Here is a 27,806-nt window from a genome sequence, read left to right as displayed (position 1 = left end):
AGCAGGGCAGGCTCCAGTGACAGGAGAAAGCCCTCAGGCAAAGTAATCCAGGAGCCCTCGATTGGAAGTTGGGCCAGTGTGTACTGAAGTGATAAGGGAGAGGGAATAAGGGTGGGAGAAGTGACAATGTTTGCTGCACAGCCAAATGCCCTTTATGAAAAATTAATTTCTAATTACACAAGCATTCATTATCTTTGAGAGACTCTTGGTCATTCAGCCTAAAGTCCTCTCACTCACCATCCCCCATCGTGATTCCCTTGTCGTCCTTCATCCCCAGAGGTAACTACTGTTATTGATTTTCATTTACCAATGTATTTTTCTACATATGCTTGCTTATAAAACATATATGGCATTATTTTGTAGGTTTTTGTTTTTACTTCATAGTACGCATGTTTTTTTTTTTTTGCAATCTGCTTTATTCATGAGACAATTTGTCTTGGAAGTCGTTCCATCTTATGACACATAGATCCACCTATTTCTTTTGAACTGCTGCATAATATTCTCTAGTGTGCATACGCCATGGCCTATGTCGCTGTTGCTCTATGTTCACAATTCACACAATTCTCTGATTAATATCCATGTCTCTGTGTCTTTGTACCTGTTTAGGAGTGTCCTTTAGGGTAGACGCAGAGTAGTAGAAATGCTGGGTCAGACAGAATGTGTGTTTCAAAGCTTGCATTAGATTTTAAAAATATGTCCTCCAAAATGGAGTTCCAATTTACAAGCTGTAATATTGTGGTTTATAGTAAGAAATATATATTTCGTCTTAGTCTTCGTTTCTGGCAGTCTCCTCCAAAATCTTTGGAACTTCCTAAGTGATGAGAGCAACAAAGGTGTCTTTGTTATGTTAAAAAGGTGACTCCAGGAACTGCACCTAAGGATGGGGGCTGGTTGCCGGTTGCCAGGGGAACCAATAATGTGATTTTAGGGTTGGAACTTTCAGTCCCACCTTTTAACCCTGGGGGAGGGAAGGGGAGCTGCAGGTTAAATCAGTTGCCAGTGGCCAATGATTTAATCAATCACGACTAAGTAATGAAGCCTCCTTAAAAAACCCAAACCCATCGGGTTCAGAGACCCTCTGGGTTGGTGAACACGCGGATATCGGGGGAGAGCGGCGCACCTGGAGAGGACGTGGAAGCTCCTCATCCTTTCCCCACACCTTGCCCTGTGCATCTCTTCCAGCTGGCTATTCGCAAGTTGTATGTATCCTTTTATAGTGAACCAGTAATTTAATAAGTAAAATGTTTCTCTGAGTTCTGTGAGCCTCTAGCAAATGAATTGAACCCCAGGAGGGGGATAGTTGGAACGTGGCCAATTGGTCACACGTCCAGGTAACAACCTGGACTTTGAGACTAGTGTGTGAAGTTGTGGGGTAGGAGTAGGGGGGAGTTCTGTAGGATGCAATCCTTAACCTGTGGGATCTGATGCTGCCTCCGGGTAGTGTCAGATTTGAGTTTATTTGACTTCAATTCTTGGACACTCTGCTGATGTCTGAGAATTGCTTGGTGTTGTGTGGCAAGCACTCCCCACCCCACCACCAAAGAACACATACACATTCGAATCAGGCCCAGGAACCCAAGAGTTAGTGAAGTGGGATTTGCCAGAATGGCTCTGGCTCAGAGAAACTTGTGGTTTGGGAAGAGAAAGGATGTAAAGGGGCGCGGGTGGAGGGGTACATATAACCTTATTGTTACAGTATCTGTAAACTGGTTTGGGAAGTCTAGGAATTTGCTATTCCGCTTCTCCTCCGAGGGTCTTATAGATGCTAATAAAGACATTAGGTTGATTAACAAGAGAATGGGAAGACGCTGAGAGGAGAGTCAACTCTTTCTCCCAGCTAGGTGGAAAATTTTAAACTGTTTTTAAGAAATAAGGTGAATTTAAACATTTTTTAAATTAATAGGAAGTTATCTGAAAAGAAAAAAGAAAGAAGGTGAATAAAGTGAATATTGACAGGGGTGAAACAAAGGAATCAGAAAGGAGAGAGTCACGGAGCTCGTCCCAGCAGGGTGGAAATCTTTAGATGGTTATTAGTAAATAGGATGAATAAAACCGACAGTGATGGGGTTAAAACAAAGGTTTAATACAGCACTACCTAAGGTTGGGTGGGCTGAAAGGACCCCTTATTGACCCCCAATAATAAAGGGCCCCAAACAAGTCCACTCTATCTCAGTCTGGAGAAATTTAAAAAGCTAGAAAACAAAAATTGCAATGAGAAACCTGACCAGCAATTGCTTGGGGGCAGTGCTTAGGCTTATTAATTGAGATAAAGTTTTTTGCAGAAGAGTGAGTAAAATTGTCAGGGAGTGGAGAAGAGAAGTTACCAGTAACTTATTACTTAGTCCCATGAAGCCATTGGTGAAGCCCTTACTCGGGCTGTGGCTGGGCTGAGACAAATGAAGTGGTTGATCGAGTCATGAAAGTTGGATGTTTAAGTTGACATGTAAAGAAGTTGTGTCAGCTGTACCTGAATTTTATGGAAATAGCTATTTTGTCTGGCTGGGGAGCATGTCCCCTACTTAGTGTTGTAAAAATCACAACCTGTGGATGAAGCTCCAGTTAGAACATAAGAGTTGACGGGATGAAGGCAGAGGTTTGCAGACCTGGTATGCTGAAACAGGCTTTACATGATGCGCTAGTGTCTCTTTATCTGAGGGTGTCATGGGGACGGACACTGTGTCTGACTGGGAATGTGTCCCCTGCCTGGTATGGTAAAACAGAAGGCATGGAACTCCTGCCGTCAAGCACTGTTCATTGGTCTTGCTAAATGGGCGTCCGTAAGACTGCCAGAGCCCACACAGTGGAACAGATGCCGGGGCGCTGGTGGGGACAGATTCCCTGTGCAGCGGCCTTTCGTGGAGTGTGGACTGGGGCTTGTGGCAGGAGCCTGTGAGCCTCCCAGCGACCACTGCTGGGACTTTGAACTAGAATTCCCATTTGAGGGGTATCGACTCCCTTGCAATCAGACATTAATTGAAGCTGCCCCCTATGACTGAAGGACGTAGTGACCTTGAAACCAGAAATACCCACAATGTCTTGGATAATGTCAGAGAAACACTCCGCTGGGGGTGGCAGTGCCCAGAAGAGTTCCATACAAATGGAAGTGGCTTATACAGGGCCGTGCTGATCTGGGAGTCCGAGGAGGGGAGAGTCTGGGGCAGGGAGCCTCTCCTCCCCTAGAGCTGACTCTGGAACGGCGGGAGGAGCTGCTGGATTTTGTCGGCACTTGGACACTGTAAACAGTTCTCCACAGACAAAGAAATCACTCCGGGAAATCACTACGGGAATTGGGGTGCATTAAGGTAGGACATGCCAACCTCCCCATCAGAAGAACTCCCTGCCAGGTTTGGCAGGTGACTGGAATCAGCAAGCGGATGTCCCCGTGCGCTCGCTGGAGGCGGCCCCCTGGGTGCGTGAAGTGAGTGGACCTGGGGCACTGCAGCCGCGCAGAGACGGGCTGGGTCTAGACACAGTCCTCTCGCTCCCTCTGAGGCACAAAATGCCAATAGAAGCTGTTCTGCCCGCAAGAGAGCCGGCGAGTGCAGAGGGCTGTGTGGCAGATTCCGGTGGGGGGAAGGCCTTGATCACAGCTGGCAAGTGACACTGATGCTGGAAGCCCCGGGGCTATAGATGGGTGCTGACGGGCACGGTGCAGACTCCGGCCTGGGCGCTGCTTACCCGGTGGTAGGTGCAAGCGCTCAGGCTTGATGGGAAAACCAGGAGAGAAGACAGTGCACCAATTTGGACAGCTGAGCATTACTTCTTCAGATCAAGGAACACACTTTACCAGCTCATAGTGTCCAAGGATGGACAGTGAGATATCTTCCTCATGGTACTAGTTTGATAGCGAATTGGAAGGGACAGTTGAAACAGTGACTGTCTATAAGGGGGAGATGGCAGCCTGAAGGGCTGGCTTACACGCCTTCACAAGTATGAGCTCACGGTCAGTGTGAGCATGAGTGGGGCCTAAGGGTTTCCCCACTGGTTAGATTTCGCTGTTTTTCTGGTGGGTCTGGGGCAAAGGGGGTGGGGAAGGTGCTGGTATTTTTCCTTCCCCACATTACTTTAGCTTTTTTTTCTCCCTACATGACGCAGTGGTCACAAGACCGGGACTGAAAACAGGGATGATTCCTGAGCACGAAACTGTAACTGTGTTTTTAACCTTTGTGTCAGAATTCCTAAGGGCCTGATGGGGCAGGTTGTGCCTTCACCCCATCTGGCAAAATTGGGGCCAACGGGGGAATGCAGCTCTATTGCCTGGAGGTAAAGATAGCCCACTAGTTCTGGGCCTGTGTGACCTTATCTGAGTAGATGTGCACCGAGGGGGAGGTGCTTGCTAGACTAGCATTGCTGCCTACAATCCAGACCAGCACTGTGGCCAAATCTAATGTCCCTTCCAAAGGTAGAAAAGTTTGCTTATAAATGGAGAGAAGGAAAAATAGTAGCTGAGGGTGGGAGAATGAATACAGAAATGGATTATGTAATGAGGGCCCTCCAATACTGAGTTAACATTTTAAAAGAGGCTCAGAGCAAGAGATGATACTGTCTCAGCACAATTATACCAGGTGCTTGGAAGGGTGAAGCCACATATTGCCAACACCACTGCTGCTTTTGGAACCTGACAAGATCAAACTGAAGCTTGCAAAGCTGAGTGGCCTCATCCTGGAAGACACTTTCTTATGCTCTGATGCTGGACTGGATAGTTACTAATGACTAAGTAGAATTCTAGTAAATGTGCTGTGTCTTTGACTTTTATGATTGTTCTGCTGTTGAGGGATCCATGTTTAAAGACCAGGGAATAGACTGTGATACTGTGATTTATAAGAAGAAATAGGTATCTTTGGTCCCTATTTCTGGCAGTTACTAAACCCCTTGGAAACTCCTAAGTGATGAGAGCAACAGAGAGGTGTCTTTGTTGTGTTAATGAGGTGGCATTTTGGACTGTACCTAAGGATGGGGCTGATTGCCATGGGGACCAATTTTTGATTGGTTCCACCTCTTAACATGGGGAGGTGAGGAGAGCTGGAAGTTAAATCCATCACCAATGGCCAATGACTTAATCAATCATGCCTATGTAAACACCCAAAAGTACAGGGTTCCAAGAGCTTCTGGGTTGGTGAATACGTGGATATCTGGGGAGGATGGGGCACCTGGAGAGGGCATGGAAGCTCCTTGTCCTTTCCCCACACTTTGCCGTGTGCATCTCTACCATCTGGCTATTCCTGAGTTGTATCCTTTTATAATAAACTGGTGATTTAGGGAGTAAAACGTTTCCCTGAGTTCCGTGAGCCACTCCTGCAAGTTAATTGAACCCAAGGAGGAGGTCGTTGGAACCTAGCCAGTTGATCTGAAGTACAGGTAACAACAAGGACTTGAGCCAGGTGTCTGAACTGAGTTGCCAAGGAGGACATGGTTGGAATCTCCGTTCTATAGCCGGTTTGTCAGAAGCACAGGTAATAGCCTGGGCTTGTGACTGGCATATTAAATGGGGCTGGGATGGGGGCAGTCGTGTAGGGCTGAACCCTCAACCTGTGAAATCTGATGCTTTCCCCAAGTAGATGGTGTCAATTGAGCTGACATGAGTGGAATTCTCGGGTACCAGCAAAGTGAGAATTCCTTGTTTATTTGGGTAAACTGACACCCCTCATTGGAAACTGGGTCTCAGAATACCCAGAAGACAAGAGTACTAGGAGGGGACCAATGCATTTTTTTACTACAGGACTCACTATGGCTGCCTTAGCCTACATTTCCCATCAGCACTGCTCTAGGCCCCTATAGTGGAAGCTAACCCAGTGGAGAGAGAGCTAGCTGGTCACCCCAACCACCCCGCAAACCACCAGGCATCTTCCGCACCCTACTGTCCATGCAGCCACCAGGGCAGAACCACTGTAATGCCTCAGGAAACACCAACACCCTCGGGGAGTCTTCAGAGTGGCAGCAGTGTCTGTGGTGTCCCCAAGAGCAGAGTCTCATAGAGACTATTGGAATGGACTTGTTCCTGAACTTATGTGACAGCCCTTAGCAACTCCTGGAAATAATTGAGTGCATTCTGGGGCACTGAGGTCCTTGCTTGACCTGGTGGCAGGGCAATTAGGTTACCCATAGCTTTTGTTTTATGCCACCAACAACAGACCTGGTGTCTGTGGGGGTGGCATCTGTAGGAGAAAAGCTAGACAGTTTCTTTCAATTATTCCTAAGTATACCTGGGGCTGGAATCCATGGTGTACTTGGCCATGTGACTATCTGAAAAAAATTTTTTTTTCCAGGCAGAGGAAACAGCAAAGACCACGGGTCTGATGTGAAGATGCGCTTATCATGTTCACGGAATGGTAAGGAGGCTGGTTGGAAGGCAGAGAGTGAGGGTGGCAAGTGGGAAATGTAGTCAGAGATGATGATGGGGATTGGAGACTTCATTGGCTTTTCAGATCATTTCTGCCACAAGGATTGTTTTAAAACCTCCAAACTTTTTCAGACTGGGCTCTTGGTTTCTTTGGCGATTCGATTCCCTCAGAACTATTTGCTTCTAGGCAGTTCCATGTGCCGTAACCACATCCAAAGTTCTTTCCTAGATATAAGTAATGTATTTACCTCCTTCCCCTGCTTCACTCTTTTCAAATGAGTGGTGGCTACCTCGATGCCATCTCATACAAGAGGCTCAGATGAGGCACCATCACCCTCAATCTGATTTTTGCTTCAGGGCAGAGTCCCTCTGTTTAAGGAATCTTTTTTTTAATTGAGATACAGTTTATTTACACTGTTGTGTTAATTTCTGGTGTACAGCAAAGTGATTCAGTTTTATATATGTATATTTTTTATATTCTTTTTCATTATAGGTTATTACAGGCTATTGAATATAGTTCCTTGTGCTATATACAGTAGGACTTTGTTGTTTATCTATTTTATATATAGTTGTTAGTATCTGCAAATCCTGAACTCCCAGTTTATCCCTCTATCCCTTTCCCCTTTGGTAACCATAAGTTTGTTTTCTATGTCTGTGAGTCTGTTTCTGTTCTGTAAATAAGTTCTTTTGTGTCATTTTTTTAGATTCCACATATAAGTGATATCATATGATATTTGTCTTTCTCTGTCTGGCTTACTTCACTTAGTATGATAGTATGATAGTATGATAATGTCTAGGTCCATCCATGTAGCTTCAAATGGCATCATTTCATTCTTTTTTATGGCTGTGTAACATTCCACTGTGTGTGCACGTGCACGCATGTGTGTACATACACACCACATCTTCTTTATCCAGTCATCTATCAATGGCCATGTAGGTTGTTTTCATGTCTTGGCTATTGTAAATAGTGCTGCTATGAACATTGGGTGCATGTATCTTTCTGAATTAGAGTTTTCAGGAGTGGGATTGCTGGATCATATGGTAAGTCTATTTTTTAAGGAATCTCTATATTGTTCTCCATAGTGGCTGCACCAAATTCATTCCCACCAACAGTGTAGGAGGGTTCCCTTTTCTCCACACCCTCTCCTTAACTGAGGAGTCTTAATGAGCCTTTGTGTCAAGTGCTCAAGCAGTCCCTAGGCAGTAGCCTGGTGGCCGACACTGTTGCAACTGTTAGGCTGGTAAGAGATAATGAGGCCAAATGCATTTAGATTGTATATTACAGAGACCACATAAGCGAGATCAGCATGGTGTTCCCTCCCCTTCCCCCGCCCACGTCCCTAGTCCCACAGAGTTTAACACCGAACATGAGGACCCAAATGACAGACCACCGGAGTGGTAAGCCCTTCTGCTGGGGAGAAGCCAATTCTAAACCACAGCCAAGCAGTTTTCTAGACAGCCATGGAAGCCAGCGCCGTACCCCAGCGGCACAGTGGGGAAGGTAGAAAGGGATGCCCTCCCCAGAACCAGGGGGATGGGTGAGAAGCTGCCCTGTGGCAGTCTCCCACAAGATAGAGGGGAGAAGCTGCCTTGTAGCAGCTCCCTGTCCTTATCTCCCCTTGTTCCAGGAGGAATCACAGAGCCTTCTGCCAAGTCCGGTCAGACTGCAGACAAGCCTTGCTTAGGTGGCCTACATGGAGATGTGCAAGGTCATCAGCAATTCATGATAGAGCCCTCTCCTTACACTTTGTTACAGTCTTGTCTCTTGTTTGGGATACAGAAGCAGGCAGCTTTTCTAACCCTGTATCCCCCAGTTTCTTATTTCTTTTCATTTTTGCCCTTGAACCCACCAATTCTCGCCTGAGCTTTTCTCTTTCTTGTAATAATATCTTGCTAAACACAGCAAGTAACTATCAATACCCACTATGAACATTTGCTTTCCATCCTCTTTCCCTAAAGCCATTGGTTCAGGAGGCACTTGGCATGACTTCTTTCTACTACAGGTGTTACCTTAATTAAGCATTTTGCTGCCATTTAATAAGACTCTCCATCATTCCATCCTCTAGTATCAGTTTCCTCATTGCCCACTGGCTCATACACAACAGAAATTTCTTTATTGCTCATCCTAGAGTACTGGGTGGGTGCACTGGTCACTGGGACAGTTCTCCAGGCAGTCATTCAGAAACCTGGGCTGACAGACTTCGCTATTTTCAGCACATGGCTACCGAGGTCATCCTTAGGGGTAAGGTACAGAGCCATCTCCTTTGTAGCAAGTTGGATGAAGAGAAAAACATACAGCAGTGTGCTTGGGAGATTTATATGGGCTACCTGAAAGTGGCACATGAAATTTGTTCTCACATTCCATTGCTTATAATTTCATTGCATGGCCATGTCTAACTGCAAGGGAGGCTAGGAAATGTGTCCCCAGGAAGAAGAGGAAAGCATGGATTAGGTGAGAAGCTAGCAATCTCTGTCACATGGTGCTCTGGAATAGCGTATTGGCAGTGTGGGTGGTGAGAAGTGGCTGAATTCCTGGTTAATACTGAAGGTAGAGACATCAGAATTTGTTGATGGCCTGAATAATCTGGAAGAATAGAGTTCTTCCATAAATGGCTATTGAGAACTCAGTTTTCAGCATGTGATTTTTGAGGTGCCTGTGAAGCATCACGTGGAAACACTAAATAAGCAGTTGGATATGCAGGTTTACAATTCAAAGGAGGGGTCAGGACTGAAAACATAAATTTGGGGGTCCTCAGGACGTAGATGGTATTTAGAGCCATTGGGCAACACTAATGGCAAAACTGTATGTACAGATAACTGCGCAAATTTCATTCATTATACTAAGTAGCTCTTTTCACATCTTCACATCTTGGAAATTGGAATGCATCTTACAACACTCAAACCAGTCTTCAATTATTATGATTGACAGTATTTTCTTTCTTTATTAGTAGCATTTAAAATAATGATGTGTCTTACAATTGATGGTACCTCGGATTCAATGAAACAGTATTAATAGTAGTAAAAATGATGATGATAACATTTAGAGCACTTAATATTGTACATCAGATACTGTACTAAGCCCTTTCCATGATTATCTTTATATATAGTTACAGTGTAGAAATGTTAAGAGCACAGACACTGGGGCTTGACTGTGGGTTTGGATTCTGGCTCTGAGCTTACTAACCTCATGACCCTGGCCAAATGCTTAATCTGTTTCCTCATCTCTAAAATGGGATGATAATAGTACCTAAGTTATAGGTTTATTATGAAGAGTAAAGGAGTTGATACATGTAAAGTGGTTAGAATAGTGCTTAAGCACACCTACTGAGTTATTTGGTAACATTGTTAAAACTATGTGAAAAAGTATGAATGCAAAAATTCATCAAGCTATATACTCTTTAGTGCATTTTACCCATGTTACTTATATATTTTATATCTCGGTAAGAGAGGAAAACAAACCAAATCAAAACAGTTTCGAGAAAAAGAGATCATCTGTCTTCTAAATAAGAAATATGTGTGCAATGATATTCATTGAAGTACTTTTGTCTGAAATTAATATAGTTACTCCAGCTTTCTTTTCACTAGAGTTGGCATGGTGTATCTTTCTCCATTCCTTTACTTTTAATTTATCTGTCTACGTTTAAAGTGAGTTTCTTATAGACAACAAATAGTTGGGTCTTGTTTTTTTAATCGACTCTGACAGTTCCTGTCTTTTATTTGGTGTATTTAGGCCATTGATGTTTAATGTGATGATTGATATAGTTGGATTAATATTTACCACATTCCTGTTTTCTAATCATTGTCCTTATTCTCTGTGTGTGTTTTTTGTCTTCTCTTTTTCTGCCTTTTTTCTTTTTATGAGATATAAGTGACATATAACATATGAGTTTCAGGTGTGCAACATGACTTGATATTTGTATATTGAAAAATGATCACCACAGTAAGTCTAGTTAACATCTGTCACCATACATAGTTACAAAAAATTTTTTTCTTCTGATAAGGACTTTTAAGATTTATCCTCTTAACAACCTTCAACTATGCAATACAGTATTATTAACTAGTCACCATGCTATACATTACATCCCCATAACTTGCCTCTGGCAACCACCAATCTGTTCCTGTATCTATGAGCATGGTTTTATTTTAGTTCTTTAAGATTCCACAGATAAGTGAGATCATATGGTATTTGTCTTTGTCTGATTTATTTCACTTGTTGCAAATGCCAAGATTTCATTCTTTTTATGGCTCAATAATCCATTGTCTATATATACCACATTTTCTTCATTCATCAGTTGATGGATGCTTAGGTCATTTCCATATCTTGGCTGTTATAAATGATGCTGTAATGAACATGGGGGTGCTGCCTTCTCTGGTTTTAACTGAACATTTTATATATGATTCCACTTTCTCTTCTCTTAGTATATCAGTTATACTTCTTTCTTTAGTGGTTGTCCTAGAGTTTGCAGTATGCACTTACAGCTAGTCCAAGTACACTTTCAAATGACACTATTCCATTTCACGGGTAGTGCAAGTACCTTATAACAGTAGTCCTAATTCCTCCCTCCTGTTCCTGATAACATTTCTGTCATTCATTTCACTGATCCATAAGCTATGACACTTATTAAGTATTGCTATTATTGCTAACATTGTTGCTATTATTATTTTGAACAAACTTATCTGTTAGATCAATTAAGGATAAGAAAAATAAAATATTTTATTTTACCTTCATTTATTTCCTTTCTAGTATTCTTCCTTTATGTAGATCCAGGTTTCTGACCTATATTTTCCTTCCTTCTGAAGAATTTCTTTTAACATTTTTTGCAAGGCATATCTACTGGCAACAAATCCTCTCAATTTCTGTTTGTCTGAGAAAGTTTATTTCCCCTTCACATTGGAAGGATACTTTGGTGGGATCGCTACTTCTATGTTGGTAGTTTTTTTTTTTTTTTTTTTCTTTCAACATTTTAAATATTTCACTCATCCCTTCTCTCTTCTTCTTTGGTTGGTTTCTGAAGGGAAATCCAATGTGATTCTTATTTTTGCTCCTCTACAGGTAAGGTGTTATTTTTCCTCTGGATTCTTTTAAGATTTTCGCTTTGTCTTTGGTTTTCTAAAGTTTGAGTATGATATGCCTAGGTATCGATTTTTTGGCATTTATCCTGGTTGGTATTCTCTGAGCTTCCTGGATCTGTGGTTGGTGTCCGTCATTAACATTGGAAAATGCTTAGTAATTATTAGTTCAAATACTTCTGTTTCTCTTTCTTCTACTTTTGTTCCTCTTTCTTCTACTTCTGTTATTCCCATATGTGTACATTATACCTTTTGTAATTGCCTCACAGTTCTTTGATATTCTGTCCTTTTTCATTCTTTTTTTCCTCTTTGCATTTCAGTTTTGAAAGTTCCTGTTAACATATATTCAAGCTCACATATTTTTCCCTTGGCCATGTCCAATCTACTAATTAGCCCATCAAAGGCATTCTTCATTTCTGTTACAGTATTTTTATTTCTAGTGTTTCCTTTTGATTTCTTTTTTAGAGTTTCTAACTCTGTTTACATTACCTGTCTGTTCTTACATGTTCTCCATTTTTCCCACTAGAACTTTTAACATAATAATCATAGATTTTTTTTAAATTCCTGGTTTGATAATTCCAACATCTCTTCCATATTTGAGTTTGGTTCTGATGCTTGCTCTGTCTCTTGAAACTATGTTTTTTGGTATGCCTTGTAATTTTTGATTGAAAGTCAGACATGATGTACTGGGAAAAAGGAACTGTGCTAAATGGTCCTTTACTGATGTGGTGGTAGCCTGTAGGGGAGGGGAAGCATTCTATAGTCTGTGATTAGGTCTGTCTTTTAGAGAGCCTGGGCCCTTGAACTGTGGCCTTCACAAGTGCTTCTCATCCTTTCCCCTCCCTTTGCTTTAGGTGAAACAGGAAGGCTAGAGGGGACTGGAGTTGAGTACTTCTTTTCCCCCTTGTAAAAGGCTAGAGAGGCCAATGTCACAATCCCAGGCCACATAGTTTAGGCTTTAATAACACCTAAGGTAGTTAGGTACTGTTAAAAAAAAGTTTCCCTTAAGGGCAGGCATTTGTTAAGGAGAACAGAATACTCTGGACATATTTCATAAAGGTTACTTTTCTCTCCCCATTCTAAGAGGCAGGAGGGGATTTTTCTCCAGTCTACACAAAACATGGTGGAGCTCCTAGAAGTAAAATTTATAAAATTATGGGGGCCCTCCTAAGACAGGACCCATCTCCCGCCTGCCACCAACCTGGAGTTTTTAACTCTTTAGCCTTTCCACACTGAACTTCCAGTGATTTATGGATTATAGTTTTCCTACCCTGGTGCTGGCTCCAGCTGCAGGCTTCTGTTCCAAGGCTTCTGCTCAGGTAAACTGTGATTCTTTGTATTTGCCTGTTTCTTCAATTGTGGGGGCGGGGAGGGCAGCAGTTAACCCTGTGATCTCAATTTTCTGATGGCTCTAAAAGTTGTTAATTTTCAATCTATTCAACTTTTTTCCTTGTGAGGATGGGAGTGATGACTTCCAAGTTCCTTACATGTTGGACTGGAAACTGGAAGTCAGCATTTTCTTATAATAGCAAAAGATTAAAAACGTGCCAAATGTGCATCAGTAAATGACTGGTTATCCAAATTATGCAGCATATACCTAATGGGATACTATGCAATCAAAAAAATCAGCTCTAGATGTCTTGATATGGAAAGATCTGCTAGATAGTTTAGGTGAAAAATGCATGGCGTGGAAAATAAATCACATGCTAACATTTACTGAATATTCTTTGAAGTGAATGAATGTTTTAAAACACCTACTCTTCAAAATAAATAAAGAAAATACAATTTAAAAAGATTGGTGGAAAATGCCAAAATGATCACAATCACATTTTAGCATTATGAGTGTTATTTTTACTTGTTTCTTAATTTTCCAAACTTGCTAAATTTGGTGATGTTATTTCTATAATTCTTAAAAAAGACTATTCATACAAAAAAAAATCTGGAAAAAAATGCACAAAGATAATAGTGGTCATTGGTTTGGTGATGGAGGAAAGGAAAATTTCTTCCCTGCTTGCTAGACATTTTATAATGTCATAATATTACATTTACAATAATATTTTTTGTTTGTGACGTACATGCAGGTTTTGTTTGGTTTAAGCTCCTGGTGGCCAGATTAGGTAAACTAAGTGAAAAACACTTTTAAAGAATGGTGCTCGGATCAGGTCTGCTTCTGTTGGGTATACCATCTGTTAAACTACCATTTCTAGCACATGTTTAAAAGAGAGCATAAATCACTATTTTGATATGCAATCCCAAGTTTGTTGACCAAGCAGAAAAGACTGGCTGATTTGGAAACAGTGTAGTTTTTCTCTCCAGACCTTGAGCAAACTGAGTGAGCAAAGCGGCCACAAACAGTAGCTCTCTCTACAAACAGTCAACCCGCAAAAGAAGTAAGAAGCCATGAAATGAGCTCAAAAATATTAAGAAGAAGGGAGGGAATTGATGCTATAGAGTTGACAAATCATTGTTTGCATTCTAAAAAGAATAAATTTTATCTAAAAGAACGAACAAAAAAATGTATCTAAAAGCCAAGAAAAAATTAGCTGTTTCTAGCAGTCAAAAATACAATGTTTAAAAAACAGAAACAAACAAACCAAACAAAAAACCCCAAAACCTCACCAATTTTGGTTGAAAGTAAGCCCCTTTGTCTTTGTGAAAAGTTTGAATTGCAGAATATGTTTAGAGAAATAGCACTTCTGTTATATACTAAATATAATGTAATTATATATTAGAATATATACTATTGTTCTTAGCAGATAAATTCTGTCTTAGTAGTCCTAAAGGAAGTGAATCTCAAACTTCAGTAGCTTCCTCTAGAGTCACCCAGGGGCACCTCTCTAACTTGGACCCTTAGCCCTTCCATTCTTGATTCTAGAAAAATCTGTGTGGAACAGAGCCTCCAGGTCATTCCTATGCTGGTTTCAAATGCCTTAGAGAAACTTCTTTAATAAGTAAGAACGATTTAGGAGTTTGGTATTTTAACAGATTTTTCTAAAATGTTCAAAACAACTGCACTGAGAGACTAGACTGTAAATAATTCTCTTACAATTTTGTTTATACTGATGTCACTAAGCCTTTTTTTCTTTCCTCCAATGACAGGGCAAGCATAAAATTCGAGACAGTTTCTGTCTAGGTAACATGTCCTAATTTAGTAAGATCCAGATTAATGTTGTATATGAAATAGTAGCAAATTAGCATATTTTTATGAGCTTGTGATATTGTGATTTATAAGAAATATTCTTTGGTAATTCAGATAGCCAAAATATATTTCTCTTATATATTTGGTTTTTGTCCATGGTTCCCGGCTTACAGCTTCCAAAATCCTTGGAATTCCCTGAGTGATAAAAGCAATGGGAACATCTTTTGTCATAATATTTGGTCTCTTGTCCTCAGTCCCTGAAATTTTATAGCTTCAGAACCATAAAGGTAAAATGAGTGTCTTGTTATTCATAACAAGCCCCTTTCCACCACAACTGGGTTTACGTTAAATGAGGTGACTTTTGGAAAGTACCTAAAGATGGGGGCTGCCAGGAGATCCAACCATGTGATTGGAGGGTTGGAACTTTCAATCCCACCCCGCCTGACCTCCAGGGAGGGGGAGGTACTGGAAATTGAATAGATCTCCAATGGCCAATAAGCTAATCAATCATGCCTATGTAATGCAATCATGCTTATGTAACAAAGCATCTCAAAAAGAACAGGGTTCAGAGAGCTTCCAGGTTGGTGAACAGAGATTCCAGGAGAATGGCATGCTTGGAGAGGGCATAGAAGCTCCGTGCTCCTTTCTCATATCTTGTCCTAAGCATTGCTTCATTCAATCTGGCTGACCCTGAGTTTTATCCTTTTATAACAAATGGGTGATATAGTAAATAAACTGTTTCTCTGAATTCTGTGAGCTGCTCTAGCAGATTAATCAAACCCAAGGAAGGTGTTGTGGGAAACTGATTTCTAGCCATTAGGTCAGAAGCTCAGGTGACATTCTGGATTTGTGATTGGTGTCTGAGGTGGGGGAAGGAGCCATCTTGTAGAACTGAGCCCTTAACTTATAACCTGAGGAGGGGGTTGCTGGAACCTCCAATCTGTAGTTGGTTGGTCAGAAGAATCACAGGTGACAAGCTGGATTTCCAATTGGCATCTGAGCTGGAAGGCAGTCTTGTGGGACAGAGCCTTTAACCTGTGGAATCTGATGCTGTCTCTGGGTGGACAGTGTCAGAACTGGGTTGAACATTAGGACACCCAGGTGATGTCAGGAGAAATGTTAGCTGGTGATGTGGGGAAAGATTTCCCCCACCCCCACATACACGTTGAAATTGGTGATCAGAACCTTAGAACTTAGTAGTGTTTACTTTTTTCTGGAATAAGCAATATTTCCAAATTAGAGTAGACTTTGAAGAAACTCAAGCAAAAGGAGAAGTTCATTGAAAAATTGCCTTTTTACAGAAACTTCCAGGCTGGCTGGGAGATTTGGAAGGTGTGCTAAGGCAGAAAGCAAGATGGAGCTGAGGTTTCACCAGGCTGCAATCATGTAGGTAGAGCGGAGTGAGAATTCACCTTGCTATCTGACTTGAATTACCAAATGGTTGGGCTGAGTGACTGCAGTGCAGTTTTGATTGTGAAAAGGGTTGAGAAAGTCAGGTTGACTTTGAAGGCCCACATTTAAATCATAAGGCTTATATTTTAGCTAAGTAAGACTTGGAAAATCTGGAATCTTCTGGACAGACATGTGGACAGAGCTGAGCTACACCATTAAGGAGCTATGAATTTATTAAAGCCAGCATAAGGTCAGGAGTGAGGCATAATTAGCAGCCCTAAGTTGTGCTGAAGCAATTCACCTGTACCACAGATTAGTGCTGGGAAGATTCAAACTTTTCCTGAGGAACAGTTGTTACTGTCCAACTTCTTTGGCATAGATGAAATAAGCAAGACTGTGCTAATAAAAACAAATGCAAAGGATCAGATTATTTTGCACTGTGGTGGTTTACCTAAAATATATAAAATGGGACCCTTCAAATTTTAAATAAAACCCAAGAGATCCAAAAACTCTAGAATAAAATGAGTGACATAGCACCCGGACTCCGTGTCCAAGTCCCTGGGGGACAATAGGCCCCTTTCAGAGAGGTTCTCCAGAGTAGGATGGGTAGACTATTTTTAAGCATGTCTGTTCTTGGCACTGGTGTCTAAAATTCAATTGAACATCCTTGGGCAATAGCATATTGTCAGCTGTGATCTTTCATGCTATACCTTGTTCTCCCTAGCTACGTCCTCTGCTTGTCATGAAGATGAAATGGGACCATCTCCTTAAATTCTTGGTTATCACATTTTTACATTAAAAATACTAAGTCATTGTGGACTTTCCTCATTCCATTCAAATCACAAAGCCTTCTCTAGGGGGCATATTATCAAAGCTCCCTCGTCTTTTATATTAGCTTGGCCAATAACCCAGAAGACATTTCCACAGGTATGAAGCGCTTAACCCTCTTGTCTGTAGAACTTTGAGATGTGTAGCTCCAAAAGTATTAATAACAACGTATCCAGCTGTATAGTCTATTCTCTAAGAGTTCTGGTCAACAGTGAGTATACTTAAGCTTTTCTCCGGGAGGGGGTGGGGAATAGAAGTACAATGGGAAATTTTATGAGGAAATGTAAAATAATAAGGCTTTGCCCTAGCAAGGCAGAACCAGGAAGTGAAAAATTAGTTTTAAAGCTAAAGGACAGGTGTTAGAAAAGAGAAACTAAAAACAAAGGAAATAAGAAGGAAGGCCTGGACTATATGGACTTTAAGGAGTGGCACTGTGACATTGAACCTATTTAAACTCAGAACTGTTCATTTCCTAGCCCATTAACTTAGTGGAAGATGTCAAAAGTGGGCAGTCTTGTACGTCACACCCACCCTGGGAGCCATGGTGTACCCTGGGTAGCTCCACAGAGCATAGGAAGAAATGAGTTGCTGGTGAGCTTGACTTGATGGATTAAGTCCCCCTAGAACTGCTGGGGGCAGTATAATTTATAGGCTAGACTGTATGAAATTGATTTTTCAAAATAAATATATGGAACATACAATTTGCCGTTTTGACCACTTTTAAGTATACTATTCATTGGCTTTAAGTACATTCACAATGTTGTGCAACTATCACCACTTTCTATTTCCAGAACTTTTTCTTCATCCCAAACACTGTACCCAGTAAACATTACTCCTCATTCCACCCCTTCCCCAACCTTGGTAACCTCTATTTTACTTGTCTGTATGAATTTGTCTATTATAGGTACCTCATTAAGTGGAATCATACAACATGTGACCTTTTCTGTCTGGCTTCTTTCGTTTAGCATAATGTTTTCAAGGTCCATTCACGTTGTAGCATGTATTGGAATTTCATTCATTTTTAAGTCTGAATAATATTCCATTGTGTGTTTATACCACATTTTGTTTCTCTACTCATCTGTTGATGAACATTTAGATTGTTTCCACATTTTGGCTATTGTGAATAACACTGCTACATACATGGGTGAACAAATACCTGTTTGAATCCCTGCTTTCAGTTCTTGTGGGTATATATACTTTGGAGTGAAATTGCTGGGTCATATGGTGATTTCATGTTTAGCTTTTTGAGGAACTGCCAAACTTTTCTACAATGGCTGCATCATTTTACATTTCCACCAGCAATGTACAAGAGTTCCAATTTCTCCACATCCTTGCCAACACTTGTTATTTTTCATTTTTTGATAATAGCCATCATAATGGGTGTGAAGTGGTATCTCATTGTGGTTTTGATTTGCATTTCCCTAATAACTAATGATGTTCAGCATCTCTTCATGTGCTTATTGCAAAAAAGCCTGCTGGGATTTTGGTAGGGTTTGGGTTGACTCTGTAGGTCAATTTGGGGAGTACTGTAATCTTAAGTCTTCCAATCCTTGAACATGGGCTGTTTTTCCATTTATTTTGGTTGTCTAATTTCTTTTAATGATGTTTTGTAGTTTTCAGTGTACAGACCTTGTCCTTTTGTTAAATTCATTCATTGGTATTTTATTCTTTTGATGCTACTGTAAGTGAAATTGTTTTCTTAATTTCATTTTCAGATATTTTATTGCTGGTATATAAAAATATAATTGATTTTAAAATATTGATCTTATATCCTGCAATCTTGCTAAACTCATTTATTGGTTCTAATAGTTTTTTATAGTAGATTCCCTAGGATTTTCTATATACAAGATCATGTCATCTGCAAACAGAAGTAGGTTAATTGTTCTTTTCTTACCCAGATGCCTTATAGTTGTTTTTCTTTTGCCTGGTTTGAACCACAGGTACAATGCTGAATAGAATTGATGAGAGGGACATCCTTTTAAAGGTGCACTTTTGATAGGGTTGAAAGACATATGTTCAACATTTACCAGTCCTGTCTGGTGACCATGGACAAATCACTTACCCTTTCTGTTATCTAAAGTAAATGATAAAAAAAATTTTTTTTAAAGTCAATGATAGCAATATATGCTCTGGCTACTTCACAAGATTCTAAGGATTAAACAAAACAATCACGCACTTAGCAAACCTACAGTGTACATGGAGGGTGGTATATACTTCAGGAGCTCATAAGCTAGTGGAAGAAGACGAGCCACCATGGAAATAATTATAAAAACAAGATAAAATGTGGTGTGAATTAGTAGGCCTATGAATTTTGTGTTTGGACACCTGATTATATGATTTTTGTGGTGACAACTTTGTATAGTCTACTATATGGAGAAATGGTTTTAAAATTTAAGATACTAATAACATTGTACCTCCTGGTGTCACCTTACACTACTTTGGATTCCATTTTAACAACTTTTTATTACAAATTAAAATGATTGTAGCATAGCTAAATCCAACTCTGTTATATACAAAATATGATTTTGTTTTATAGGACTTTGCTATGATTTTCCATACAATTTGGTGTCCACAAGCATTTCTATTTCAAAAGGACATCGGTGCTTAAATTAGAACTGCATTTTTCTCCTCATTTGAGCATCCAAGGTAGGCTGTATTGTTCCTTGCACTCCATTTATTTGAGATTAGCCTAATAATCTTCACTTTAGAATATAAACATGTAGATGATAATCCATGACATAATGGGTGTCATGGGTTCATAAGGCCCTTCTGGGTTCTAACAGTAAATTGTGCTGATGATTTGGCAAAAGAGGTGAATCTTGCTACATTTAGTACTGCCTAGTCGCTATGCCGTCTGTGGCACTTCGCGAGTTTTTCCTTGCTATACTGTTTTAAGAGCTCCTATGGCTAAAGGGTGGTCGTCAGAGTCAGTCAAGCTGTGAAGCCCAAGTGCTTTCAGGTACGGATGCTACAGGATCATGTGAATGAGTTTCTCAGCACCTGCTTCTTAGGGTGGGGAGAAGGCCCCACTCCAAACTCTTCCCCCTCCCGCCGCAGGAGATAGCCACACCTTCCCCCTATCGGCGCGGAGCAGGTGGCCCGGCCCTCCCAGCCTTCGGCACCTTCCACTGTTTGCCCCCAAAGGTTCCCGTTCCATAGACCTGGCTGGCTCACGGGACACGTGACGTGGGTCAGCTGTGTCCCCGGGACCCCCCCTAACCACCGCGGGTGCGACCGCCCAGCGCTTGGTCTCGAGATCTGATGCCCCTCCCCCTACAATCCCGGAAGGGGGGGGCTGGTGACGTCATCATCCGGGTACTTGCCGGCGGGGCCTCTGCTCACAATGGAACAAAAACAAGCGGCCCAAGTCAAACTCTGAGCGACGCGGCTGTGGCTCGCGCGATTAACTCTGTCCTGACCACGCGCCCTGCCAATCCCGACCTCCCAGCTCCTCCGGCGTGGCGTGCCAGGTCCTTTTGGGCTTCCCTCCCCCATTTCTGCCTGTCCTCGTGCCACGGCTCTCACACTGCTCCAGAGCAGAGGGTTCCTGGCCTTAATGCGACTCTGGGGGGGCCAGCCGTAAGACACCGTGTTGCTTAAACAATTTACCGCATTATCTTCCCTTCCCCCACCCCAGCTCTCTGGATTCTAAGCGTCTCTCGCCTGGCCCGGCTTTCCCGGAGGCACGCGCCACTCCTCCCTGGCGGAAGACAGCCCTGGGTGAAGGGGAAGAAGGAACAGAAGGAGCAGCTGAGCGAAAGGGGGGTTGGGGAGGGGGAGGAGGAGGAGGAGGAGGAGGGCTGAGGGGCGGGCCCTGATGGGGGCGGGGCCTGAAGGGGGCGGGGAACATCAGGACCCTGAGCGGCGCTGGGGCTAGTGGGAGTCTGCGCCGTCGCGCTGCTGCCTCAGCCGCCACCAGTGCTGCTGCCACCGCTACCGCCGCCGCCACTGGTCGAGCGGTTTTTTTTTTTTTTGGTTTGCCGGAGCCGCCATATTGAAGAGGACGGGCATCCGCGGCTGCGGAAGCTAGTCTCCGCCGCCGCCGGAGCCGCAACCTCCCTGCACCCGGCCCTTTAGGGCCTTTGCCGCGCGGAGCCCCTCCCAGCCTCGCTCGGCTCACAGGCCTCGCGGGAGGCGGCCCCCTCAGCGGCTGGCGCTCGGCTTGGCGCCGGAGCTAGCCGCAGCAAAGCGACCAGGCCCGGAGCGGGAACTGAGGCGGCGACCAGTGGAAGGTGAAGCCGCCACTGCGGGAGGAGCAGGAGGAGGTGACGCAGGAGAAACGCACCGCCCGGAGCCCGTCTGCGCTCAGCGAGAGCCCCAGCCTGAGGCGAGAAGGGGGAAGAGAGCCGCCGCCGGCTGAGGAGAAGGAGGCGGCCGCGGCCACCGCTGCTGCAGGCAGACGCTGCGAGCAGTGAATTCCGGCGCCCCAGTGCAGCCCCCTGGTCCTCAAGCTCTCAGCCTCTCGACACACTTTGTCGCCCGTCAACCCTGGGGCCTGGGATGCACCCAGAGTCGGCCTTGACCCGGGACTGAGCCTTGCTGCCGTTTCCGCGTGCCCTGCTTCTGAGGAGAAAACGCCTGTGTCGTGCGGTGAGTAGCCAGCCGCGCTTTTCCGGGGCCAACAGCTGGATCGAGGGGAGGGGAGGAGGGCGAGGGGGTGTGCGTGTGCGCGGGTCCTCCCTCAGCGGCCGGCGGCCGGGCCGGGGGCTTCCAGTCTCCCCTTCCTGGGCCCCGGGCGGGGCGGGGGGGGCGGGCGGGCAGGGCTCCGTTCCAAGCGAAGCCGGCGTCCCGGGAGCGTGTCTGTGTGTTTTGGACTGTAAGGGAAAATGGCTGACGGCTCCGTCCCTCCCCCTCCTCCCCCTTCCCGTCCTGTCTGGGGCCGAGTCGGAGGATGGAGTCTCCGGGCGCGGCGTGCCGCCCCCCGCATCCGCAGCAGGGGACCGGGTCGGCGCCGGGGGGGGGGGGCGGGGGCGTCGGCCCCGGGGCGTGCAGCTCCGCGGGCTTGCGGTCTCTCTCTTTCCCGGTCTCTTTCCACTTGACACCAAACGCCATTACTGAGGTGGAGTGATTTGGAGCCGTAGAGCTAGGCCTTGGCTACGCCTGGCTATCGGGCCCGACTACTTGACCGCCTCCCCCCACCCTCCCACGATAACCCTCCGCTTTTCCTGGGCTCTGTGGTCTGGGAGTCGGAGGCGGGTTATCGGCCGCCTCCACCTCCCTCGCCCCCGTTCATTTACCGAGGGCCAAAGCTGCGAGAGATGTTTTGATGCAGAAAATCGCTTCCAAACGAGCTTGGACCCACCACCTTTCTATTTTTAACTGCTTCTGCAAAAAAAAAAAAAATAATATGTGTGTGTGTATATATATATATATATATAAAAAATAGCATGGGCGAGTTAATGATAAAACCTTCAGATTCTTGTGATGTGAGGCTTCGGGTTTGAAAAGTGGTGTATTTTTCATTCATTGTGAAGTATTAAGTTAAAGAGTTACGGAGCAGGTGTATACATGTTTTGTAATATTTGTATGGATTTCTGTTGGCGACTGGGATTTACACGGGGCTTTTTAATATCTCCAGTAGAACATTCTAAAATTAAACATTTTTTGGAAGTTGCATAGTTATAACGTTAATAGGATTTTCCATCGTGCAGTTTACAGGTGTGTGTAATTTCTTCAGACTGTCTTTGAATTTAACTGAGCGAGTTGTAGATGTAGGTTAAATATTCGTGCTTTATTTTAACGATGGAGGGGCGGGGTAATTGTGGCATTCTTTGACCTGGAAACCCATGAGTCCCCATAAATCTACATAAGGTTTGTATATCTTAACTTTTGAGGAAGAATCTGGGGTGCATTGATCTGAAAACTTTTCAGCAGGTACTCAGCCCTCTCTTGGAGCTCATTTTCTATTCCTGGTGATTATATGGTAAGGACTCGTTAATCATGACTAGCTTGGTTTTTTCTTAATCTGTACACTTAAAAATAGAGACTACAAACTCCTTTAGATCTCACTGGTCTACTGATTCAGTGGGCTGCCATTTTGGTTTCAGCAAATGCCTTCCTAGTTCTGGAAGATTTATGTATTATATATATACAAAGATGTCAGCATTTGTTTTCTCAATTTTAAAACTCATGTGCTTTGTCATACTTGCCACTTTAACCCTTTAAGCTTTATTACTTGGATTAGAGGGGAAACCAGAGGTATTTGGAATTGATGTACCAAGGGCAAACTCAAAATGTTTCTTATATCCTATGTTTTGCTTTCTCTCATTTAAAAATAAGACATTTGAACTAAGCATATTTTTTCCTCTCTAGCCTTTTCCCTATATTTTTTTCGCGAACGTTTAACTTAATAATTCTTAATGTGTTATCTTAATGTTCTTATGCTGTTTCTTCCTTTTGTTTGCTGACCTTGGTGGCTTCTGGGAGGGAGAATTTCTGGAGGGATTAAATAACAGCAAGAACAGTACATGTGAGAATCTAAATTCTTCAGAAAGTAACTTTGAAAGGCAGATTTTACCTTTCACCAAATTGCTGGAATTTCTCAGTGTTCCATAGTTTTCTTGTTTTAATCAATGGAACGCTTCAGTAGGATTTACTTTGGTCTCTTTTTTTTTTCCCCAGGATCTTGAAATAAATTTTCTGACATTTCAAGATGATGAGAGATTTAATGGCTATCTCCTCAAAGATAATTTTTCTTTGACATGATATTAATAATGCTGCTTAGAGTTTTTGAAAATGGATGTTTCTCGTGAATTTGCCAGTCATCAAGTTCTTGATTAGTTGGACACAAAGAAGCATTCTTTAGCTTATTTTTTGTTTCATATGGTCAATTTAAAAACTAACAGTTTGTACTTTAGTTTCAGAATTTTAATATTGAAACGAAACTTTGTTTCAATCAGGTTAAAGAAAGTAGTTTGAAATATGTAGAGATGTGTGTGTTAAAGGATTAGTCCTTTTTAAGTGTTTTGGGCAGTTATGGGGTGGGAGGAGTCTTATTCTGTGATTTTGAGCTAGTTGATTAAAAAAATTATGTGAGTTTCAGATGTACAGCATTGTAACTCTTTCTTAAACAAAATAATGGTTTTATGATAGCCTGCATTATCTTTCCCCTCCATTATGTTTCTTCTCGTCTGTGATAACGTTTTCTGAATCTTGACATTTTTTCCCCCAAAATTGAAAAACAGGGTTTTAGTTTCTGTTCAGTTCTTTCAGGAGCTGTGTCTTTGGAAGTGAAGCTATCGTATTTATTGCTAAGTTCTCTTCTTATTTTAACATAGTCTAACATTAATATTTGGAAAAGGGTTAATACACTAGACCTCAACCCTGACTGCACATTAGACTCTCTTGGGGGAGTTAGAAAAAATACTGATGCCTGGATGCCACTACTGGAGACTTGTTAATTGGTCTGATATACAGCTTGGGCAGAGGTATATTTTAAAAAAGCATTATGGGTGATTCTCATGCAGCGTTGAAAACCACTTTGTTATTGCTGTTAGCATGTTTTTATTACATTTTCCAGTGGATAAATAAGATGATTTTTCTCTCAATTGTTTTCAATTATTGGCATAATTGTCATTTGCTAAGAATTATGTGCCAGCACTATGTTAAACACTCCATTTATCACCTTATGTGGATAGTGTTATTTCTAATAAACAAATGAAGGACGGAGGTCTGTCGGGTTCAACCAGTGGTGCTTTAACTGCTCTGCCATGTTAGTGAAATGACACTAATTACTATTAAAAAATTTTTTTAGAACTTTTGCTTTGTTTCCTGTCTGAGGGGCTTTAGATTAAAATTTTAATCCAAATATGACAGTAGTCTGCAATTTGGGAAATAACTTGATTGACCAAGGGAGATGGCAAAGCTTTGCAACAAGTAGGTTCTTCTCTTCCCATATGTCTCCCAACGTGTTCAGGTTGATAGTTTAGTTAGTGGTTCTATTTATGGCTAAAATAATGTTAGGCAACTTAACCTAAAAGATGCAAAATCCGGGCATTTGTTTCCCAGTAATTTAAATCACCCCATAAGTGAACATTTAGTATCATGTAAATTTCTATTATCTCAATTTGAGAATTCTGAATTTCTTTTAGCTTAGTTTAAAATCTGTACTTTTCATCAAAAGTTTTCAAAAAGAAGGGTTTTTTATGTTGCATTTTTTCAGGATTGATTATTTTGTGGAATGGATGAAATACTATTAACACCTTTATTTGCTGTTTGTATCTCTTAATTCCCTTGGTCTATTGTGCTAAATTCTATATTGGGGGAGGGAAGCCTGCTAGTGTAGAATCTATGAGCATTCTTAATGTGGCATACGATTTGTTAGTGATCTTTGTTAAATTAATGATCGCTGTAGTCCTCTTTTCTGGGCTATAAAATATAAGGAATAAAAACTTCATGAAACTTCTGATACTTATATATATTGGAGTTTGAATTTATCATTCAGTTATTAGTGTTGAACATAAAGTAATGACCACTGTAATATAGTTTTAAGAAATGAGGTATGGAAAAGTATATCGTTAAGATGAGATGTCTTACCTAAATTTATTCTTCAGATGTGCCTATGCTAGTCTTTTGGGCTTCAGTACACTCTTACACACTAAACATGAAGTATTCGGCAGCAGGTGGGTTTCCAGTTACATTTTCAGCAATGATTTTCTAGTTCAGCTGTGTATCACAATCATCTGTGCAGCTTTTTCAAAATGTATTTGCTTAGGTCTTACTCTTTGGAGATTATAATTGAGTAGGTTTCAGGTGGGAACTGGGCATTTTAAAAAAAACTCAAAAGATGATTCTGGTATGCAGCTAGGTGGATTTTTTTGTTTTTGTTATGTTTTGTTTTGTTTGCAGTTTATTTTAGGGAAAGGGGAGATCTGGGACTCTGAGTTTTGTGCCCTATCATTAGACAGTAATTATTCTTTGGTTTTGTTGTTCACAATGCTAAAATTCTAGGGACAAATGTAGTGAAAAGTTCAGACACTAGATTTAATAGTTGGGAGGGACTGGGATTCCACATAGAATTTTATGTATATGGTGCATGTGCCCTCCCACCCACCCCAGACACACAGTATATTCATTGTCTCTTACTGAGGACCTTCTTAGAGTTAGGCTTCCAGCTCTAATACTAACATTATTAATATCTGTTAAGGCATCATTTTCTTTTTCATCCGTTCATCAAGTATTTATTGGGCATCTACCATATGCCAGACACTGTTCTAGAGATTACTGTTGTTTAGAAGCTTATGTTATATGAAGTGAGGTCTGCACTATTGATCTCTAAAGTCCTTCCTAGCTCTAATTTTGTTCTTCATTGTGCTTTATAGAAAGGGACTAAATTAAGTTGTTATAAGTAATACACCTAGTTATAAGCCAATGAAACTTTCCTTTTACTTTTCGTTTTCTTTAAATAAGTTAAGTAGAATTTCCTTCTAAACTCCAGACTTCTCCAGTGAACCCAAATATCAGGTACAGGAGAAATAGATTCTTTCAGATTTATTGCATGTTGGCTTTAGAAATAGCTGTGCTTAATGGTACTTCTAATTTTGGTCCAGTAATTACATTGTCTGGTGTCACCTGTTTCTCCTCCCATTCCTTTTCTGTATTGATGCTCTGTCAGTAATCTCTACACTGTGTGTTTTTCTGTTTTACTTATTTTGTTCAGATGGCTTGATTAGTTTTGTCCTCCAAATTCTTTTAGGTTGGTGGCATCCATCTGGTCAGACTCAAGATCCTAAGTCACTGATAACATCCCTAGCGCCTAGAAAGTGCCTGGCACATAGACATTCAGTAATTAATTGTTGATTAGTTCACCATATTCTCAGTATGATATTTTTTTTCTCTCATTCTCTTTATTGCTTAGAGTCACGTAACTTGACCTAATCCTTTTACTGGTGAGCAGTCCTGGAAGGAGTCTTAGATCTAATCAAACTCCTTGCTTTTCAGGTGAAGAACATGGCTCAACGAGGTGAAGTAACTTCACTAAGATATTGTGTGTAGACTACCTTCTGCATGAAGTTATTTCCATATCTAACAAGTCAACATTAATTATTAATTCTTTGAATTCCATGACCTTTGTAGTCCACTCAAAATTCACACTGAAATTTCTTTCCAATGGATAATAAGGTCAAGAATTGTGTCCTTTACCTTTGTGTATTACAGAGCACATAGAATAATATTGTTTACAATAATTTTGATTGCCTGAATGGCAAAATCTGGGGGAACGTTCAATTCCCAGTGTCAAGAACTGCTTGTACAAAATTGATATACCATCATATTATGACCCCTTTTCGTTTATCCTTTCTGTAACTGATCAATCATGTGTAAGCTTTGAACGCTTTAAATCCATATTGGCCAGCTGTTACCAAAGGAATTGTTTTCCTTGGGATGATTTTGAGCTAGTAGTCTTGGATCCCCTCCTCATTCACAGAACCTGTGAAGTGGCAAGAGAAGAAAATTAGGAAGAAAAAAAGGAATAGGAGAAGCCTCTCTTTAATGTCCAGTATGTCCATTTTCTTCCCACTGACTTCGGTGGTTATTGAAAGTTGTAAATTTAGGTTGTTGGTTACATCTCTCTTTTCTGGTCTTTTCTCTCAACTAGTTACTTAGAATTTCTAAATAAGTCTACTTGATTAACTTGGACCCCATAAGGCTTGGAAATTATATAGTATTAGACCCACGTTCTACCTAATAGTATTTTGTCTCTGATCAAAGTAGTGTAGAAAGATTTGGTTGCTCTCCTTGATAACACCTCCTGAGTTCAGAGCAGGGATCAGCAAACTTTTTCTTGTAAAGGGCCTAGAGGGAGTTTAAAAGTCAATTTCCACAGACTTTAGAGTTAGAGTCTGTGGGACAAAGAGCACCATTTTGAAAGCGGGGCAGTGGTGTTTGATACTCAGTTAAAACTAAATTGGAAAGAGGCATTATCAAAATATTTTATTAATTTGATGTCTCAGGGGCTAACAGTCTGTATAAATGAATTTGTCAGAACACCAAAGCTTGCTCTTACTTAAACCAACTTACTATCTGATGGAAAGCTTTCTA

The 27,806-nt window shown here is 41.7% G+C and overlaps 1 protein-coding gene across 2 annotated transcripts in view; it reads left to right on the top strand.

The window, feature by feature from the left end:
• Positions 1-20,665: 20,665 nt before the first annotated feature.
• Positions 20,666-27,806, top strand: part of USP9X (ubiquitin specific peptidase 9 X-linked) — a 119,956-nt gene continuing 112,815 nt past the window's right edge. For both annotated transcript variants that reach the window (XM_032475572.1, XM_032475571.1), the window contains exon 1: positions 20,666-21,359. The gene's annotated coding sequence lies outside the window, so the exon portion shown is untranslated. The remainder of the gene's footprint in view (positions 21,360-27,806) is intronic.

The sequence above is a fragment of the Camelus ferus genome, chromosome X (assembly GCF_009834535.1).
Source record: "Camelus ferus isolate YT-003-E chromosome X, BCGSAC_Cfer_1.0, whole genome shotgun sequence".
Taxonomy (NCBI): domain Eukaryota; kingdom Metazoa; phylum Chordata; class Mammalia; order Artiodactyla; family Camelidae; genus Camelus; species Camelus ferus.
The sequence above is the reverse complement of the archived record's forward strand: the minus strand, read 5'-3'. Positions and strand labels throughout refer to the sequence as shown.